This window comes from Micromesistius poutassou (assembly GCF_964030765.1).
Source record: "Micromesistius poutassou genome assembly, chromosome: 2".
NCBI classification, from domain to species: Eukaryota; Metazoa; Chordata; class Actinopteri; order Gadiformes; family Gadidae; genus Micromesistius; species Micromesistius poutassou.
The window spans coordinates 2748830-2769817 of NC_140272.1; the positions used below are offsets into that span (position 1 = coordinate 2748830).

At 43.8% G+C, this 20988-nt stretch overlaps 1 long non-coding RNA gene across 1 annotated transcript; it reads right to left on the minus strand.

Moving 5' to 3' along the window:
- Positions 1-7817: 7817 nt before the first annotated feature.
- On the minus strand, positions 7818-10805 carry LOC311338403. The gene is made up of 3 exons (XR_014633154.1): positions 9984-10805; positions 9090-9152; positions 7818-8116 (listed from the first exon to the last, which is right to left on the minus strand). It is a non-coding gene; the product is annotated as an uncharacterized lncRNA (long non-coding RNA).
- Between the last annotated feature and the right edge of the window lie 10183 nt (positions 10806-20988).

Below are 20988 nucleotides of genomic sequence, written 5' to 3' on the forward strand. Positions count from 1 at the left end.
CTACCACAATAATGACAATTACACATTCAGATGAGTGCTTCCAGTGTGGTAAAGCAAACCACGACAGCCCAGAGAGTAGCCATGTGTTTCAATTAGACCAGCACATGTGTGTTCGTTTGCATCGCTGGGTCGCACGCGCATGGCGCAGATCAGTCGAAAGTTCCCCGCCAAGCACCGCTGAGAAGTTCATCATCATCGCCCAATCAGATCTCCATTGGCCCGGGGTCCCGCTGTCTTTGGGGGAGTCTGACAGAGGATCGGATTTCCATCACCGAGATTGGTCCGTTTTCTATGCTTTCAAAAAAGTGCTGCTGAATGCAGCTTTAATATCTAGAAAAACAGCATCCAACTCCCCTCATCGGGTGCAGCAGAGAATCTGGCACTTTCTCTCGATCAGTTCAGTCGTTTTTTAATACAAACATCTTGACTGTGATGTATGTGGAAAACATCCGGAACATCCATCTCAATTGTCAACTTGTTGTTTAGCTATTCTTCCAGCGAATCCTCCTTTGCCGCTCCAAACCCAGCCACTCCCTTCTATTTGCTACTCCTCCATAAAGCTGCCAACAATCACTCTCTCGACCCTCGAAAGATTGGCTGAATAATGTGCACTAAAGTGTGCATGAAAATGTTGTTTTTGGTCCCTATTTGAAGTCCTCTTGTACTAATATAAATAGTGGTCTGAATCTGTACTGGTCACTGTTGCGCTACCATATTTGACCAGATAACTCACTTAAAATGTCTTTAAACAAGGCAAACAGAAACAGACCACATTGCATTCATAGTTCCACACTTCCTCTCCAATATAGACACTGTAAGAAAAAATATTTTTTCTCAGTGAGAATAATGTGTGCATGAAAGGAGAAGGGACGCACATGAAGCCAATCATGCTACCAGCCAGCATAGCCCTAGGAAGATTTATATCAGACACACGTAAAGAGAGAGGCATCCATTTAGAAAATGGGTTTTCGAGGCATGCTGGGCCATTTAGCACACCCTGTGATGACTCCTGTTTGGGCCCATGATAAATGTACTTGCACACCTGCTATACTGTCAGACCAGGACGTAGACACACACACACACACACACACACACACACACACACACACACACACACACACACACACACACACACACACACACACACACACACACACACACACACACACACACACACACACACACACACACACAAACAAACACACGACCATATGGACATAAGGGCTCAACAGGATGGACCTGCTACACTGACCAACAAATAAATAAAACAGGGGTTTTATGGTCATTTATTAGATAAACCTTGGTAAGAATTTGAGATAACCAACTTTGTAAATGTCGGTCATTTATCTGGGTGGCCCACTTAAAGTAAACAGTGAACGATCAGATATTTACAATAAATCCAACCCTCGCCATTTGGTTGTTGATAGTTGTTGGGACGATCGCGGAAGATCTCCTTATCTTCATCTCCCAGCCACGGCCTCCCCATCATCATGCCAACGGCGGACAATAAAACACACATAGCACAGAAGCCCCGGCTCCGGGACGGAACAAAAGCGCCCATTAACCCTTTAGCGGCGGCGGGCCCCGTCCCGCTGCTATCTCCCGCACAGGATTCATCAACGTCATCGCCACAGATAATGGCCATCACATTAAGCATGGCCACAGCCACCGCTAGAACAGCCCGCGGCTCCACCCCGGCTGCCTGAATCACACTCAGCCACACAGCAATAATAAGGCATTTATCTCAGGGTCCGTTACAAGGCCTGGAAGCCCGGTGAACGTTTCCCTCACACACACACACACACACACACACACACACACACGCGGCAGCAACGTATCCAACAGCTGTCAGTCACACTCTGTTCTGACCATCTGCTCTATGCTTAGAACAGGCCGGACAAACTCACACACGCAACAATATGGGAAAACAAGGAAAGAAGTTGACATGACGCGACAAACACAGACACACACATTTGGTCCTTATCTTATCTCTAGATCGTGATTGAATGGACATTCCCTCGTAAGGATTGGATCCGGCCAAAGGGACACCGCCTTTTTGTACATAGTTAATCCATATAACTTTGAGCCACACCACAGACACTTTAAAGGTCGACTTACCGATCTCATCTGCTGTATGCCGGTGACATGCTGGAGAACCTTTTCCAGCTCCTTCTCAATACGCCCAGCCCAGTGCATCATCCTGGAAGAAAGAGAAAATGTATGAGCTATATTATAACTCTGCTACGAAATCGCAATGAAAGGTCTGAACCTCGCGTGCCTGGGTTTGGGGTGTGTATGAAGGCTTTATTGGATACAAAAGATACTAAAAGTCATAGAAACCGATGATTACTCCTTCTGTGTCTTTTTCAATCTTAAAGTGCAGCATTGCAAGGGCTCTGCATCCACACAGCATCCATAAATCCCTTAAACCTGCCCTTTCTGACTTTGCAACAGAGCTCCATTGGCTGTGCGTAGTAATGCACATTGATTTTGCCTGCGGTAGGACTGTGGGAGAGTCTAACCGAGGCTACAGTTATTCTCTGCTAGGAGAAGTACTGGAGCGGGGAGCAGATATATTGAGTTTATATGTAATCGATGTACAGTTAGAGGCTCATTTGTTTGCTTTATTTCCTAACACCATTAAGACAATCACTTCCTATTTTAGGATTGTTTTAATGTAGTTCTTGTGTTTATTTGACTGTTTAAGAGAGTTGTTTAACGTCAGCACCTGCCCCTGTATACACCTAATCCCCCCTATGTATGCATATATATATATAGAGGCAGGTGTGCTCCTGTTGAGACTTGGCATGTCTGCCTGGGCTGGGATCAGCAACGGGAGGATTCTTCGTAATAAAGCAGCTCTGCTCTGACAGAAGTGCACCATAAGCAGGAGCAGATCGCTGTAAGACAGAGCCAAGTTTAGAATTAACAGATCAAACCTCCAAGAGCCCATCACTGCATGTCTTCTTCTGCTAAGAAACAATTGACTTAATGGCTCAAGACATTGGGTAGGTTCTTTCAAATCAGCAGCAACCTTCCCCACCAGGGTCCCGGCATTGCAACACGTACACATCCAAAAGGTAATGTACCACTGTGCAGACAAATCTGCTAGAGCCAGCTGGTTAACTCACTTTCTTAAGAAATAGGTTCATAGAGTTTGTGAGCAGTTGTGTTGTTGTGTTGTGTTGCAGTTTTGGGGATCTGTTCCATGGCTATACACAAGGCCAGATAGATGATCACTACAATCAACAGTTGTGGTGCAACACACTCGTTTGTCTTCCAGTACGATGACAAAGGCAAATGTCACACTTTAATGTCAGATTTGTTGGGAAGACAAGGAAAGAGGACAGATTTATTAAATTGCGCACCAGGGCTGCCAGGAAGTGACAGTCTCTGCAATAATCACCAGATATCTGGCCGGCGCAGCCTCGAGGGGAACATGGCGGAACCAGCAGAGGAAGCAAACAATAATTGGAACATTGAGGGTGGGGCTCTGAATGGCTGCCTCGCACTAATCTATGACCAAAACAAATTATTATATAACAGTTTCAACTCAACTTCTTAATAAAATGTAATTGTCATCCAGGACCTCGAAATACATGATAGGAAGATGAACTAGCCACGGAGATCCAAAAAGGATGATGAAAAATACAACAAAACTACAATTTCTTCTCATTGACTTGATGGTGATGGGTCATTCTGCTGCCACCGTCTGTGAACCACCCACAGGCCGTCAGAGGAACTACATGCTAGTCTCTTCCACCTGAGCGTCACAAACAGACGGTCATGTATACGTGTGGGGCGACAGGATGGAGCCAAGGTTAGCCACAGGGGCCTCTGAAAAGGATTGCGCAAGAAACCGGGCTTCAGAGGGCCTGCTGACTATGTAAAGGTCACCTGGCGACAGAGAGAACGTGGCTTACAGTGAGGAGAAAGAGCAGGAGAAAGCAGTGATGCTAAGAGCCGACCGACATTACCTCTGTCCTCAGCTGACACGTACACACACACTCACAAACACTATATTAAAGAGCAAACTGAACGCAGATGTGTCCTAATGCATGAAACCTTGCAGACGAATAGCAACACTTAATTTAGAGAATAAATGTGACATGAAGTGGTTAATATCATTCCTTATCTATGGTTTGAATTCATTTATTTGTTACCATTCCTATTTATGTATGTCTCAAGATGAGACAGATGAGATGAGATTCAAGATTCAAGATGTCCTGTCGACAAGGTATTTCACATACAGTCTCAGGCTTAATCTTTCACACACAAACTTGTCCTTTACTTGACATTCCAATACTTGTATTTCTAATTAATTTCTGAAAAGAAAACTTGCTTGATAACATTGACATGCAAAGCACTAGTTAGTATAAAACTTTATTTTAGGAGTGTTGGATATACTGTATACATTTCTGTAATTGTTTAGTTTTTTTTCTCAACACAGAAAACAATCACAATGCATATAACTTTTCATAAAACAGGTTCAATCAAATTCGATCAGGGATTTGGGATCTCCACAGCAGCAAACTAGTGGTTGAGCCCATCAAAATGCATTAAACACAAATAGATGCACGTACAAACATACACCCTGATCCCATATCACCTGAACCAAGACAAAGTGTGTAATATCCAACTACAACTTCTGGGAACTACTTCCTCCCTTAACCAATCATTATTAGTTTGATGAGCAGCTCCACATGCACTGTTTTGAGGGCGTGCACGTCAGCTCATCACCTTTATGTGCGCTATGCTCAAGCAAAGACATCCACACAAAAGCATGTTTAAGGCTTTAGGGGGTTTGCCTTCCAACAGGCTTTACTGATGTAAAGACGTGCTATTTCTCCACGGGAAAATTTCTCACTATGCAAAATAAAATGTCATTCAGCTACAAATCAAAGACAATCAGATATTCTCTCATTCAAAATATATTTTGATATAGTGAAAAAATGTATGTATTTTGTGTATAAAAGGGTAATTAGAATGTGTCTCCCATCTTGTTGCTCCAGTACAAAAGTGGTTTATGTGAGTCATGTGTGACCAGCATCGGTGCTCTAAATACTCGTCCCACGTTCAACTCTTAGACTGCATGTGTGAAAATGGCTAAAAATAATCTGGAAAATTTGTCTGACTTGATAAGGACAGGCAACAACGAAAGGATGAATAACCATGAACGCTGAGTGCTTTCATCTGTTAGAATGTGTTTTCCATGCAATTTATCTATCCAAATTTCAACAAATATATTTAAAATAAATGACTGAAGAAAAAAACACAGCCCCACTCACACACGTACACGCACGCACACACACACACACACACACACACACACACACACACACACACACACACACACACACACACACAAATAATACAGAGCGGCTAGGTAGAATTTAACCAAGCAGCAATAACATGATTGACATAAAGGCACACACCCATTTTAGGCTAGAGTCTGAATATCGTTTTCTTTTTTCATTTAAATGTTCTGGGGAAAAGTATTTGCACGAAATGAGAAAGGCCTATGTGCATATATTCAAACCATATAAATGGAAAATACAATAATTATTTAAAGGTCAAAATAATCAGTGAGTTCTATAATATTCACATTTCATTTCTGCATTGAAAAATAAATCCCAACACGGACACATAGTTTTAGTGTTTATCCATCCCATAAAGCCCAGTCATGAAGACGGTTCAGCAATGATTACAAATGTTCCACAGGTCACCAATGGTAATTTAAATAGGGTGCTATTTCTGTCCAGAGTTCAAATATTTATGAGGTGAATCGACCAATTCAACGGTAACACTTTACAATAAGGTACACAGAAACGTAGGTAGTTACTGAGGAACGAATGAGTAACGAATGAGGAACGAATGAGTAACGAATGATGAACGACGAAGTGACAATTACTCAGTAACTACTGAGGAGTTACTGGTAAACAGACCAGGGGACTACTGAGGAACGAATGAGTAACGAATGAGGAACGAATGAGTAACGAATGATGAACGACGAAGTGACAGTTACTCAGTAACTACTGAGGAGTTACTGGTAAACAGACCAGGGGACTACTGTATTCGTTACTGAGTAACGAATGATGAACAACCAGGGGCCCTAAAGTGACAGTTACTCAGTAACTACTGAGGAGTTACTGGTAAATAGACCAGGGGACTACTGTATTCGTTACTGAGTAACGAATGATGAACAACCAGGGGCCCTAAAGTGACAGTTACTCAGTAACTACTGAGGAGTTACTGGTAAACAGACTAGGGGATACTGTATTAATGAATCATTCTGTGAAATAGCAAACTGACCAATTGATTATGAAAGCAACTGAATTTTCCTGGGATTTCACAATTAGTTAATAAATTAACAAGGCACAGACGGGATGATTGTCATATTTTAATAAAGATATTCACAATACATACATTCATATTCACATTTAAGGTTTATTATGTGGCATTAGTAATGTTGAAGGCTTAAAAGCAATTGTCCACCACTGCAGGGCACGCTTTAAACCTGCCTCCCTTGGTTTCAAGCGCTGTCGAGGGCTGGCTTGGGTCCCACACTGGATCGACTGGTAGAGCTGGATCTGACTGATGAGTTGTTACTCTTTCGCGATCCATTCGTTCACCAGTAGTTAAGCTTTATGAATCATTCGTTTACCAGTAGTGAAGCTTTTTGTGTACCTTCATGTAAAGTAATGCATCATACTGAGTTGTTACTCTTTCGCGAACCATTCGTTCACCAGTAGTTAAGCTTTATGAATCATTCGTTTACCAGTAGTGAAGCTTTTTGTGTACCTTCATGTAAAGTAATGCATCATACTGAGTTGTTACTCTTTCGCGAACCATTCGTTCACCAGTAGTTAAGCTTTATGAATCATTCGTTTACCAGTAGTGAAGCTTTTTGTGTACCTTCATGTAAAGTAATGCATCATACTGAGTTGTTACTCTTTCGCGAACCATTCGTTCACCAGTAGTTAAGCTTTATGAATCATTCGTTTACCAGTAGTGAAGCTTTTTGTGTACCTTCATGTAAAGTAATGCATCATACTGAGTTGTTACTCTTTCGCGAACCATTCGTTCACCAGTAGTTAAGCTTTATGAATCATTCGTTTACCAGTAGTGAAGCTTTTTGTGTACCTTCATGTAAAGTAATGCATCATACTGAGTTGTTACTCTTTCGCGAACCATTCGTTCACCAGTAGTTAAGCTTTATGAATCATTCGTTTACCAGTAGTGAAGCTTTTTGTGTACCTTCATGTAAAGTAATGCATCATACTGAGTTGTTACTCTTTCGCGAACCATTCGTTCACCAGTAGTTAAGCTTTATGAATCATTCGTTTACCAGTAGTGAAGCTTTTTGTGTACCTTCATGTAAAGTAATGCATCATACTGAGTTGTTACTCTTTCGCGAACCATTCGTTCACCAGTAGTTAAGCTTTATGAATCATTCGTTTACCAGTAGTGAAGCTTTTTGTGTACCTTCATGTAAAGTAATGCATCATACTGAGTTGTTACTCTTTCGCGAACCATTCGTTCACCAGTAGTTAAGCTTTATGAATCATTCGTTTACCAGTAGTGAAGCTTTTTGTGTACCTTCATGTAAAGTAATGCATCATACTGAGTTGTTACTCTTTCGCGAACCATTCGTTCACCAGTAGTTAAGCTTTATGAATCATTCGTTTACCAGTAGTGAAGCTTTTTGTGTACCTTCATGTAAAGTAATGCATCATACTGAGTTGTTACTCTTTCGCGAACCATTCGTTCACCAGTAGTTAAGCTTTTTGAACCATTCGTTTACCAGTAGTGAAGCACTTTCGGGTTAGTTATAAAACCCCAAACCACTGTTGATGACAATGAGGGATCTACAGCCACTTTAGTTAAAAATGTATACAACATAGGGAAATATATATACATATACTGCGCTCATGACACATAACATATAACATAATAACAGGATAATATAGAAAATATCAACAATTTAAAACACAAACAGAAACAAAAAAAGGCATTTTAAAATGTAACAAAAAAAGGCACTCTAAAAACAAAACAAAAACCAGCTCTCTTCATCTGACACGGCTGTAGCGATCCATCGCCTCTTCTGGGGTGAGGACTGAAACAAAGAAAATGATAAACATGTATTAACAGTAGTATTTTGTCAGGATGATGGTAGTGCAGTTGGTTAGGGGTTTACTAGTATTAATACTATTCTTGTATTAGGGTTATATAGTGGCAAGTTAGTTCTAAATTACATTCTAGAGTAATGAATGTACAGAGGTATAATAATAATAATTATTAAATTGTAATTTCCAGTAGTATCAAGAGTACTGTGAGTGTACTGTCTATTCAAGTAGTATTATCTGTACTCTTTAACAGTAGGTTATTATAAATCAAATGAGCACGACTAGAGAGTAAAGTGGGAGCACTGTATAGTTTAGACAAGTGGTAGAATAAGTGGATTATATTGTTTAGTGTTATTTGAAAGCCATGTTCCTGCTGTAGCTTCATCCATTATGCTGCTTTGAACAGTCATGTTCAGACGTGGCTTTGATATTATAAGCAGACTTGGGACCAGCTGACCACCTAGCTCGTTAAAGAAATGGGTAAGAATTGATCAATTAATCCAGCACCATGACCATAACCATAACCAAAAACTTTTTTATTTTCTACTTAGTAGACTAACTTAAAGTGGCTTAACTGACCTCAATCTAATTCATGTCATTGCTGTTCTAAGTTCCTTCCCATTCCCAAAGCACTTTCCGGTTACGATATCATGTAAAGGTAGATACTTGGTTACTGCAATGTTCAAGTACAAATGGAGTAAATATTACTAGCATCCTCTTGTCTTGGATCCCCTCTAGACACTAGCCTTCAACCAGTGAATGTGGTGAAGGTGAGCACCCTTATTTTAACATCATAAAACCAGGAAGTAGAAAAGAGGTTTAAAAATAACACTATTATAGTGTTTTCATAGTGACGTTCATCAGTTATTAATCATTATACTGTGTACAACTAAATTTCACAGTCACATGAATCTGAGTATATCTGTTAAGTATGCTTAACATTTAAAATAAAAAATTAATTACCTGCTTCCTCTGCTGCAGTTTGGCTACTGCGCTGTTCGGATTGTTCCCGCTGACTCGATGGCGCTGTAACATTTTGGAGCACAGAAAGAATGGTTGGTGTAAGGGGCTCAAAACCTCATGAAGGATATTGATGAATGCATACAGAGTGACGTTTTTGTTCATTTGAAAATTGTATGGATACCTTAAAAACATATATATACAGTTAGTTAAGAAATAAGGGTTTTATTCACTTTGGGCAATGACATTATCCATTGTCTTTAATGTTATAATATGTAATAATAATATGTATGATCATATGTAATTTTGATTTAAGACAAATCATCATCAACTCATTTGTCATGGTTCCACATGCAGTCCATTGTGTAGAAGACATGTTTGAGAGATTCAGTTGTTAACATTACATACTGTAACTATGGACTAAAATGAAAAGAAAAAAAACAGGGAGAAAGGTATTACCGTAATAGCACTATAACAGTGTAATGTAGCAGTCTTCGGGTTTTTTAGTAGTTAAAAACAACTCCAAAAACTATTCAAAGACGTGGTAACTGGCGCTAACATAATAACTTTACAAGTCCAATTTCAAAGCTTGGACCACATTTTCATCGCATATCGCCTAATTTAACATTAGATAAGTGGTTGAACCGTCGGTCTTTTGACCTAGTTAAGAGTTAAACTTTTGTGTTTGACAGATAATTAAAATTTGCTTGCAACGTCGGCTATCTAGCCAGCTAGCAATCCATTGGTTAGTGACAAGGTTAGCTAGCAAGGCCAAAAAATACGTGATAGAACAGACGTGGTACGATGTCAAATTAGCTCATTTTAGGAAGCTAAGCAATGTGACCGAATCATTACACTCTCAATTAATAATGAAATAACTTTAAAGCATGTACTTACATTCTAACATGGCTGTCTCTACATGTGGAAGCTCTTCCGTGGGCTGCCTTTTTCTCTTACTCTTTCGCTGAGTCTCCATTGTCAAGTCCTTCTGCACGACCTCCTTGCCCGTCGACGGAAGAGAGTGGGCGTGTCCGACGCATGGGGTAAAACGATCTGCGTATAACGTGCCCCCTACCCACTGTACACGTCCGTCGACGACAAGGGACGCTCCCGAATTGCATTGTGGGTCCGCATGTGCAAGACAGGAAGACGGTTTGATGCGAAGTTATCATGACCCTGCACGCTGAAGTACTCAGTCTTATTGAGGGAAGACAGACTTTTAAAAAGAAATTAAAATTGATAAAAATGGCTCCAAAAGAAGAAGTTACTTAAAGCCAAAATAAAATGCAAACTCTGCAAAAAGAGCATGAAAATGAAGGAAAACGCAAACGTTGACGGACTGCAGTGGTAAGTATTCTTTTTTGGTACGGTTTTTATCGATGACTTCCTTTGTTTACTGATATGTCATGTTATAAATTCAAGTTCAGTAACATTAATATTTATCATGAAGAAATGTGTTGTCTTCTGTAGGCAGTGCCGACGTAATAAACATAGAGGGAAAACGACGAGGAAGTCAGTGAGGTGCGGGTCACTTTTTGAGAGGAGCAAATTGTCCCTATTCAGCTGGATGAAATACATTTATAGGTAAGGTATGCAGTAGGGCTGTACGGTATGGACTACAATTTATATCACGGTATGATTTGAGGCATATACGGTAATGCCGTATTATATCACGGTATGTTCATTTTATCTTCTAATTTCTATATAAATGTTTCTGAAGGGGTATCATCATCACTACCATCATCCTGACAAAATATTACTGTTAATACATGTTTATCATTTTCTTTGTTTCAGTCCTCACCCCAGAAGAGGCGATGGATCGCTACAGCCGTGTCAGATGAAGAGAGCTGGTTTTTGTTTTGTTTTTAGAGTGCCTTTTTTTGTTACATTTTAAAATGCCTTTTTTTGTTTCTGTTTGTGTTTTAAATTGTTGATATTTTCTATATTATCCTGTTATTATGTTATATGTTATGTGTCATGAGCGCAGTATATGTATATATATTTCCCTATGTTGTATACATTTTTAACTAAAGTGGCTGTAGATCCCTCATTGTCATCAACAGTGGTTTGGGGTTTTATAACTAACCCGAAAGTGCTTCACTACTGGTAAACGAATGGTTCAAAAAGCTTAACTACTGGTGAACAAATGGTTCGCGAAAGAGTAACAACTCAGTATGATGCATTACTTTACATGAAGGTACACAAAAAGCTTCACTACTGGTAAACGAATGATTCATAAAGCTTAACTACTGGTGAACGAATGGTTCGCGAAAGAGTAACAACTCAGTATGATGCATTACTTTACATGAAGGTACACAAAAAGCTTCACTACTGGTAAACGAATGATTCATAAAGCTTAACTACTGGTGAACGAATGGTTCGCGAAAGAGTAACAACTCAGTATGATGCATTACTTTACATGAAGGTACACAAAAAGCTTCACTACTGGTAAACGAATGATTCATAAAGCTTAACTACTGGTGAACGAATGGATCGCGAAAGAGTAACAACTCATCAGTCAGATCCAGCTCTACCAGTCGATCCAGTGTGGGACCCAAGCCAGCCCTCGACAGCGCTTGAAACCAAGGGAGGCAGGTTTAAAGCGTGCCCTGCAGTGGTGGACAATTGCTTTTAAGCCTTCAACATTACTAATGCCACATAATAAACCTTAAATGTGAATATGAATGTATGTATTGTGAATATCTTTATTAAAATATGACAATCATCCCGTCTGTGCCTTGTTAATTTATTAACTAATTGTGAAATCCCAGGAAAATTCAGTTGCTTTCATAATCAATTGGTCAGTTTGCTATTTCACAGAATGATTCATTAATACAGTATCCCCTAGTCTGTTTACCAGTAACTCCTCAGTAGTTACTGAGTAACTGTCACTTTAGGGCCCCTGGTTGTTCATCATTCGTTACTCAGTAACGAATACAGTAGTCCCCTGGTCTATTTACCAGTAACTCCTCAGTAGTTACTGAGTAACTGTCACTTTAGGGCCCCTGGTTGTTCATCATTCGTTACTCAGTAACGAATACAGTAGTCCCCTGGTCTGTTTACCAGTAACTCCTCAGTAGTTACTGAGTAACTGTCACTTCGTCGTTCATCATTCGTTACTCATTCGTTACTCATTCGTTCCTCAGTAGTCCCCTGGTCTGTTTACCAGTAACTCCTCAGTAGTTACTGAGTAACTGTCACTTCGTCGTTCATCATTCGTTACTCATTCGTTCCTCATTCGTTCCTCATTCGTTACTCATTCGTTCCTCAGTAACTACCTACGTTTCTGTGTACCTTATTGTAAAGTGTTACCAATTCAACATCCCATCGTTCCTTGTGCCCACCACGATGAATTCAATAGTCTTGGTTCTTAATAAAACTGCCAAGCCAATTTATTGTAAGACGCATGAGGGAGGATGCGTTCATTTTAATATCAGCTCCACTCTTGCTTTGGAAAAGTAGTAGAGCTACATTTTGGGGAGTATATGAAAGGGCGTCCGTTAAAATAAATAAAGATATCAATATCATCAAAGTTGGCATAATATTTACACACAGGTTAGCTATTCATTGCATTGAAAAATATGACGAAATCCGCTACGGCAGAAGTTCCTAGGCGCATCTGAGGATCGGGTCGATGCCCGGGCATTCACCGGTGCAGCTCATCGTATTGTTTTAACCGTGTCTCGGATAAATAATGGAATTGAATTTCCTTTCGTGCTGTTTTGGTTGGATTAAGACCCATTTTAGAATCGCCAATTGTAAGTAACCTCGTTCAGCCTGAAGCTTTGCAATCCATCACTCGTAAATAGGTTAATGGTTAAGCTGCCGTGCCAATGAAAACAAACTGTGGCTAAACGTCTTCGCGTTGTATATTCCCTACAAATAGACGAGACGCGAGCTATTCAATTCATCACATTCTCTCGGGCACGTTGTCACCACCTGGCGCCACGTAGTAATCCAACGCGTTGGATAACGCTTAAAGGACGACCTAGCCTACACGGGCACAATTGATACATAACCCCCCCGACACACAGGCTAGGTGACACGGCGGACGGTACACAACACGAGCTAAACCGGGACACGACGACGCGCCGTCTCTAGGTCGGAAGCGGCGGCTGTATGTCAACATCAGGGGACAGCGGCGGGGTCGGTCGACCGTCGCACCGTGATAAACACCGCTACCGGGGGGGGGGGGGGGAGAGAGGGATGCCGGGGCCACCTGTCCTGCGCTCGCAACCCCGGTAAAACAAGCACACATGTCGGCGCTTACTTACGTGTAATGCTGAGGGAAGAGGTGGCTCCCCGCGGTCGGTGTAGAGACGCATATGATGAGGATAGTTTGGATCGAGAAGACACACAAGATACCGTAGGACTGAGCGCAGATCGCCATTTTCCATTAAATATTCAATAAACTGGAGTAAATACAAAGAGGACCGGAAGAACAGTGTCCTACTGCTGATCTAAGAATAGCGTCGAGCTCCAAAAGTATTTGGGGTGGGTGGGGGGGGGCGACGCCGAAGATGTCTTGAGACTTCGGGGGCTGGAAGATCTCAATCGGAAACGTAACGGGAGAATGTGGCAGCTCGAATGAGACAGGCGATTCGAAGGCTCACAGATGCACTGACGCCACGGCCGCCGCTGGTGCTACTGCTCTGCTGATGATGTGGCTTACTTGCGCACTCGCTCTCCTCCCTCCCTCCCTCCCTCTCTCTCTCCCTCTCTCTCTCTCTGCCTCCGATGTAACAAACGGGCCGCGCGAGCACAAGACGACGCCGCGCTTCCTTCAAACGTTCCTGTGCGACAGATGGGGGCGCGCGACAGGCCTGACGCGCCTCCCGGTTCCATTCCGTGTTTTTACCTGCGGTTCCCAAGGAGACGGAGGTGGGTGCAGCTCAAGGTGTGCGCAGCAGAAAATACGTTTTTTACATGGGGGGTAATTATAAAAATATGATTGCAGAGAGGCTCGGGAATGAGAGAGATAAAAAAAAAAAAAGAAGAAACACATTCTTCGTCACCAATAACTCTCGATTTATATAATCGGCCTATTTATGATGGCCAAACGCCGTCATTACGGAAATGACAGTTAACTGCTGAATTTATATATGGATAATAATATTATATTATGTGATGTCAGCAGATATGTAGAGGGAAAACCGTGGATTAATGGTGTTAATCAGGAAGACAACGCGCTACTGGCTACAGGATGCCCTAATGCTTTTGCAAGCATGCAAATAGAACCATTTATTTGAAATGTAATGGAAACAAAACTAAAGCAGGGCCGTAGGTAAATAACACATATGAAAGGATCTCTTTTGGCATAAAGTAAGCCTTTAGGAGGGGAACTGAATATCTCAGCCAATTTAAATAAATAAGTGACATGCTACAACAGCAAGGAGTGGAACTCTTGCAGGGCACCCATAAACACACAAAAACAACAACAATGAACAATCTTCTTACAATGTGTAGCTTGTATGAGCCTGCTGGGGGACACGTCTGTTGCTGTGTGTCTGGTCATGATATTTCTAAATCAAAGCGACCGCCAGTGGCATCTTTCCTTCAGCGCCCCCCCTACCCCCCCCCCACCCCACCCCACCACCACCACCCAACCACCCCCCCGGGTCTTAAGTCTCTCGGATCATCTGCTTGCTACGGGGAGCCAGTGTGTGTGTGTGTGTGTGTGTGTGTGTGTGTGTCTCTGGTGCCCTCAGTTCAGTCAATCAGCAGGATGCTGGGGTGGGTGGGGGTGGGGGGAACGTGCAGGTGCTCACTCCTACCGGAGCAAACCGCACGTGGCAGGGTTGCTGCATAGCATTTCTGTCACTTCACTGACGTGGAGATATGAGAGAGAGAGAGAGAGAGAGAGGGAGAGAGAGAGAGAGAGAGAGTCAGTTCTGGTAGAGAGGACACACCACGGGACGCACAGGCCTCTGTGGGGGGGCGTGTGCGGGGGTCTGGCAGGTATGCGAGGCGACGTGGGCGTCTGACGCCGGCTATGGATGCAAATAAGTGCCAGGCATTAGTCAGCGAGAACAGAGAACACCCCGGCCGCCGCCACCGCTTACGGCCCAGGAAACAATGTAGGATAAGGAACAATAAGCAGGGCTACTTGTATCGCTTGTCGCCCTGTCTTGTCCCCTATTGCCGGCGTGCAGTTAGTTACCCCAGCTCCATTCCCTCGGAACGGCTGCATTTATTCCCGCGCTATTAGTGTCAGGACGATAGGAGCCAGTGCTGTAGTCATTTATTAGTCCCCACGGAACAATCAGCTCTTATTAATAGTGCCGCATGTTCTTATTCAAACAGCCGTATTATTATCATTATGTCATTAACGAGAACTATAAACATGTACAAATGTTGTTCCCCAATGCTAGTTTTAATTGGTTCAAACCTTCCTCCCCTTTTTCGATTGTTCTTTTTGGAAACAAAAGCAACATCCAATTCCAGTTGTTTCAAAACATACACGTGGAGAGACGTGATGAAGAAGTGACATCCGTTTGGGATGCCATTTTGGAATCCTACATGACTCTACGCATATAATTTCCATCAAATTAAAGAAATCCCAACGGCAGGGATAGCTAAACTATGTCCATGGGCTGCAAAACGATCCCACCTCGAGCGCCAGAGCCGGGGTGTCATTGTCCGTGCAGCAGCGGGGTTATAGAGACTCTACTCTTTATTAGCGCCTATTGATCAGGGCACCGGCGAAAGGATCCGCTTTAGTGAAAAACACACAAATCAATGACGCAGAGCAGTCATTGATCGGCCCGCAGCCTCAGATAGGAGGACACCGTCCGGGTCTGCCCTGCTAGGGAGCCCTCTGATTGGCCACGCCACGCTGTCCTGGAACCATTCACCTGCCAATCTGCCATTGATCAGACGGTGGAGTGAAAGGAGCGGAGGACTTAGTGTAATGGGTATTTCTTTTTAAGGGATCCTCGTGGCCCCGACATCAGCCGGCGAGGACACAGTCGAAACAAAATGAATTGTTAATACCTGCTTGTTTCTCCTCTGCCCGGGTGTGAGGTAGGTGACCGGTTGCAGGCAAACCCCACACATCAACAAACACAAAGTGCCTCGCCTTATCTTCACCTCTCCCTCCTTATCTGTGTATAATTCCTCCACAGCCTCCTCCCTGTGTCTCTCGGAGCCACCCGCCTTCTTGTATTTATGTCTGTGATGCTGCACGGAATAACAAACTGCCAACGAATGGGGGTTGGATTATCGTGTTGGACCGCACCGTTTGTGGTTCTCTTCTGCTCATTTTCTTGCCCGTGTTAAACGACATAGAAAAGACACAATAGTAAAGAAAATGTCATTATTATTCGTATACCGAAAATGTAGGAAATGACTTAGCGTCTTAAAATAGAATGAACAGCGCAATAGGTGACGACTTACGATATAATAATATGTTCACAGATTGTTACAGACGACATATAAAGCAGCAGCAAACCGAAGTCTCAGCTCGTTCTGATCGCGATGCCCAGTGAATCTCAAACTAACATGATATGAGGACCCAGTGGTCTGTGTACCTCCTATACTGTAAAACACATACACACAGCCAGAACTGTTGAGCTTCAAGGCATGCTGGGATATTTATGCTCAAATGTCAGAGTATTTCATTTGTGATGAAGATGACTCACTCCACCCCTACCCCCACAACCATCCGCAATGCCAGTCTGCATGAGGGAGCCGCACCGATTAGTAGCCCAGCATCTCGCCGTGCAAAAGAGAAGGCCGGCCACTGAGGACCTCGATGGTAAGTACAATAATAAAGGTCATTAAAATACACGTAACAATACTCGCCCACCCTGCTCACACACAAACACAGACACACGCACAAACAAACTAACACACTAACACACACGTGACACAAGTGAGAGCATGAGAGCACAGAACAAGCATGGCCATGCTCTACTAGAAGCCTAATAGCCCCTGGGTAATGGCCTCTTTGGTCTTCAGGAAACCCTTCCTCATGCATACATCAAAGTTGGGATTGAGAGGGATAGCGGGAGGTAGGGAGAGGGATGGGAGGGAGGGAGAGATGCCGGAAGGGCGCTTGTAAGAGGAGGTTAACGCGCTCTTCCGTACATAGGAGGAAGTCATCACAGTTATTTATATCATTATTCAACTCATTATCTGTGTTCCATAGAGATAGCACGGCAATCCCGTTCTGAATCCGTCACAACATCTCCAGAACGTTCAGCTCTGACTCAGTAATAGGATGCCGTGGTTGTGTCGATGGTTGTTGTTATTTATTTGTATTAATCCTGCTTCCCCCCCTCTCCTCCATCACCCCCGGCTCATTTCCCCGCCCACTCCATCTCGGTCTGCCCTCTTTCCCTTTCTTTCTCCATCTCTCCCTTTATCTCGATATTGCTTTGCTGACACACACTGTTCCACAGTTGGCCGCCAGCTGCCGTGACACATGAAATCGTAACCGCCGCCGCTCCTCCCCCCCCCCCCCCCTCTCTCGCTCTCTCGACGCCACTCCGTGCCCCGCCCTCCTGTTGCCAGTCAATGTCCACACGCCATCTGCCCGATGTGCATATTCTATCTGTCAATGTTTGCTCATTAGAATTCACACAACTATCTCCGTGACCCTGAGTGTGTCTGCAAAAAGTTCCACCGTGCCGCATGCAGCAGCGCTGCTGTTTCTACACGTCAAAACATCCATCCATCTAGGCCTGCCTGCCTATCAAATATCCATCATCTATCCAGCTACCGCATCCATCCATCTATCCCTCCATAATATATTTAGCATCATTTCCTGTTGTTTCTCAGTATGAATGGTGGTGCCCCACATTAGCATTGCTTTCCTCGCTGTCAACGAGGAACATGTCTCTCGCTTGAAATGAGAAACGTCCTCTCCCGGCCAGAAAATATGGCGGCGTGGTTCGTGCACTGGAGTCGCAGGACACAGTGTGACTGACCTCTGGGTGCCCTACATGGAGCAGGGGAGAATGTTAATGCTGTCCCGTGCGGGTCGTTTCTCCACGGGCAGCGCCTGCGTTACCAGAGCCCCAGGCGGCTTCGTGGATCACGGTCAGTCGCTTGGTGGGGTCGATTACGTCGAAAGATGAAGAGATCGGAAACCTATTGAGTTGAAGAAGCATCTTGACAATGGCGGTGAGGACTGGTTAAGGACATTTTCATATGAGGTTAGGCTCTAAAGCTGATGCTGCAATCTCAGAGAAACGGAGAGGGTTAAGGGGGTGGGGGTGGGGTGGGGTGGGGGGTGGGGGGGGGGGGGGGGGTCCTGTCTGAAACAGGGTGTCCCCCTCCTATGCTTGCGTCACTTCCTCCAGGAAGAGGAGCTCGCCCACTCTATAGCCTCACATTAAAGACAGTCTTAATTAGCATTAAGACGGGTGATAAGGGCTTAATGAAGGATTTAATAGATAAGGGAGAGTTGTGGAGCGGGCAACAATGTCACACTCTGACACACACAGAGACCCACACACACACACACACACACACATAAACACACACACACACCATCAGGCTAAGTAGGGATGTGTTCAACACCAAAAACAGCCTTCCTCATGACAGACAGTCATGAGGAATTAAAGTGATTTGATGATCAGCTGTGAATATAAAAACATCTAGAGCCAACCCTGTCTTGGGTGTTTTTAGCTTTGTAGTGGTTGGTTTGGAATCGTTTCATAATATATTTAGGACTGTATTTTTTTCTATTCAAGAATCTAGAATTAGTCAAGAATAAACAGAAAATGTGGACATCAAACATTAACTTCAAATGGACAACCTGCCCTAATTCAGTCTGTACACACAAACACACACACACACACACACACACACACAAACACACGATCACAAGGCCACGCGTGCATCCGTGCATAGTCAGTCAGTGTGTAGTCAGTGTATCTGTCTGTCTGTCTGTCTGCGCTCCGTCGGCCTGGTCTGGGCTGTTTCCCCGGCAATGTGTTCAGTGTGTTAGTCAGACAGGAGGAGACAGACGCTTCCCTGCTCTCTCCCAACGGACACCCGGACACATGTGGGGACCAGAGTAGATAGGCCGGTCGCATTAAACACACCATGTGCACTGTGTGTGTGTGTGTGTGTGTGTGTGTGTGTGTGTGTGTGTGTGTGTGTGTGTGTGTGTGTGTGTGTGTGTGTGTGTGTGTGTGTGTGTGTGTGTGTGTGTGTGTGTGTGTAAGTAAACTGGGACATCTAGTGGCCAAAGTATTAATAGATAAGAAAAACAAATAATGGGGAAATGAATCCAATGGATGAAATGATTGGCCCAAAAATTGAAAGAACGCATTGCATATTAACCGACATTTCTCAAGACTTTTCCTATACAAGGAATAACTTCACATCTGCTGATTAAGAACAAATGTATGCTTCGGAGTGTTCTTCATTGCGTGTGCATGTGTGTGCCTGTGTGCGTGCGCGCCCCTAGGGCAGCTTTGCATTTGTCACATTGTGGATATTGCTGCACAAGGATACCATCTTTCCTATTGTCATAATAATAGACGTAGCGGTTGATGGTGATAAATCATCTGTCAAACGGTCGGTCCACGGACATGGTCTGCCAGTCCAATAAGACCGGGCCGCAGCAATGCAGGACCACAACCCCTCCACGGTGTGTCTAATCCCATCGCCTTCTGGGCTTCTTCTGTTTCCCTGCCTACGGCTGCTTCCAACGGACGCCGCGGAACGCTTTGATAGCCGTAGAGCCAGCTAACGACCCTATTTGCTCAAGGGGGGATGGAAGCAGGGAGATGTACGAGCAACAAGGGAGAGCTTATCTCGTCGAATCTAACGAGTCTGTAATGAAGACCCTATCTGCACACGAGCTAACCGCCCCGGCTGCACACGCGGCGTTTGACATTAGTTATAAAAGCACCAGGCTCTCTCTTCGCCTCCGGAGCGGAAGACAGCGACCGCGCCCAGGACCTCCCAGCGGCTACATGCAGGTAGACCCAGGAGGTCCGAGTCCACCTGAAAAGGAATATCTTTATCTTTATCTTTATCTCTGTGTGTGTGTGTGTGTGTGTGTGTGTGTTTATGTGTATGTGTATACGTGTGTGTGTGTGTGTGTGTGTGTGTGTTTATGTGTATATGTGTGTGTGCGTGTGTGTGTTTGTGGTTGTGTGTGTGTGTATTCAAAGGTAGGAGCAGAGAGAGAGAGAGGGATGTTTTGTGTCCATGTTCACGTTCCTTCAAACGCTTTGTAAATACTAAGCTGGGAGGCGGGATCTGCCAGCCAAGCCACAGACAGGAGATTAAGACATGAATCAAAAGCCGATTAATGGGGCCTGCACGTGTGTGTGTGTGTGTGTGTGTGTGTGTGTGTGTGTGCATGTGTGTGCGTGCATGTGTGTGTGCGTGCGTGTGTGCATGTGTGTCTGTGCGTTTGTCTGTGTTTGTATTTGTGTGGTGTGTGTGTGTGTGTGTGTGTGTGTGTGTGTGTGCAAAAAACTCTCACACATCCAAGTGAACAAATAGTGTTAAGGGAATAAAAAAAGTTGTCAAATAAAAAACAGCCACGCAAACAAACACAAGTGAGGAAAAGCCCACGCACGGTCGCACACACGCCGCTACACAACACACTCGCACTCTCCTACACACAGACCCCGTAGTCTCTAGCTTTATCTTGTTCTCCCTGAAGTCTTGCTTTCAGCAGCGTAGGCAGTTGCTGAGATGTCCCACTGGGCTGTGATTGGACAGATATGATGTCAGAGGAGAATCACTAAGAGGCGAAGGTCAAGGTTACTGGCGGGAATGAGGAGAGCATGTCCGTCTCCTGGAACACACCCGCTGGGCACCTCAGCGGTCGTCCCCTCACTCTTTCACTCTCACACTCTCTCGCTCTATCACACAGCATGCCATTACGTAGTTGCCCTTGATATCCTCCCTGCTAGTCTCCTTGCATTTTTAT